The sequence below is a fragment of the Sapajus apella genome, unplaced genomic scaffold (genome assembly GCF_009761245.1).
Source record: "Sapajus apella isolate SASKATOON/1434 unplaced genomic scaffold, GSC_monkey_1.0 scaffold14333, whole genome shotgun sequence".
Taxonomy (NCBI): domain Eukaryota; kingdom Metazoa; phylum Chordata; class Mammalia; order Primates; family Cebidae; genus Sapajus; species Sapajus apella.
The window spans coordinates 1-1347 of NW_022451254.1; the positions used below are offsets into that span (position 1 = coordinate 1).

Below are 1347 nucleotides of genomic sequence, written 5' to 3' on the forward strand. Positions count from 1 at the left end.
TGTGTCATGTGTGCTTTTAGCAGTGCCAGCTCCTTTCTGGAGTTCCGCAACTGCCGCTCGAGGACTGCTTCAGAGCGGTGTGAGGACTGGATGGTGAAGAGTGAGAGGTTTCAATCTGGGGAGCCCCGGCCATTCCGCACAATACCCCGTAAAAGGGCTGGGGCTAGGCTCAACATACAACTCGGTCAGTAAGCATCACGGCATTTCCAAGCCCGTGGTCTGGTTTTTAAAAGAACTCAGTGAGGTCGGAAGGGACAGGGAAAGAGATCCAAGTGACAGATGGCTAACACAGGCGCAGAGAGATGAGATAATATTGCTATTGTTATTACTCCTCTTACTACCACTGTTTGAACCTTTATTGAGTGCTTCACCAGGTGCTGTGCTAATCATCCCATTTGATCCTCACAACCACCATGTGAGACAGTTACTATGATTTTCTCTATTGTGTAGATGAAAAACACGGAGTTTTAGAGGTGAAGTGCTGCGTAAGATCACTGAGACAGAGCTGGGATTTGAACACCCAGATGTATCTCATTCTCTAAGCCCATTTTTCTTGCTGGGCATGAAGGCACAGAGAGCAAGGGGGAAATTAATCTTTTGTTGAGTTTTTGAAAGGATGATACATTCACATATTCCAAAACTCAGAAGGTACAGGAAGGAAGTCCCTCCCAGTCACCCTGTTGCTCTCTCCTGAGTTTTTTATGAGCCATTGTAGAGACATTTATGTGTATGATAGTACACACACACACACACACACACACACACACACGTTTCCTCTCTCTACACAAATGGTAACATACTAAAGGTACTGTTCTGTACCTTCACAGTACAAGTACCCAATTCCCCACTGAGGACTTCGCCAGGGACACAGGTAAGGGCCGGGCAGGCACTTGGCCTCCAAGCTCTGCTTCCAGTGCTCACTCCCCACAGTGCCCCCTAAGTCACCCATGGCAGCCGAATTGTCCCCGGGCTGCCTCTAACAACCACACACAAAAGCAGTGAGCGATGGCCATGCTGCCTCCTGGGCAGACACTCCATCCTGCAGAACGCACCTTTAGGCTCACTCCTCCATCTGGGAGGTCAGGCTGCCAGGGCATGGGGCAGGTGGTTGGACTCACCATGTCCGCCTTGTCCTGCTGGGCGGAGACAGCAGACAGAGTTCGCTCCAACTCCCCTTTCTGCTGCAAGGCCTCCTGCAGGCAGCCGACCAATTTATTGGACTCTTCTGGAATGAGAGAGATTGAGAGATTGAGATGGGACCCAAAGGACTCCCACTAAAGACCTGTCAACGTGTCAGGCGGAAGGGTGACGGGGTGCCCAGATTCCCACCTTCAAAGTGCCTGGCGG

General features: G+C 50.8%; 1 pseudogene; it reads left to right on the forward strand.

Moving 5' to 3' along the window:
* The first annotated feature begins 6 nt into the window (after nucleotides 1-6).
* On the forward strand, nucleotides 7-1320 carry LOC116548529 (annotated as a pseudogene).
* The last annotated feature ends 27 nt before the right edge of the window (nucleotides 1321-1347 follow it).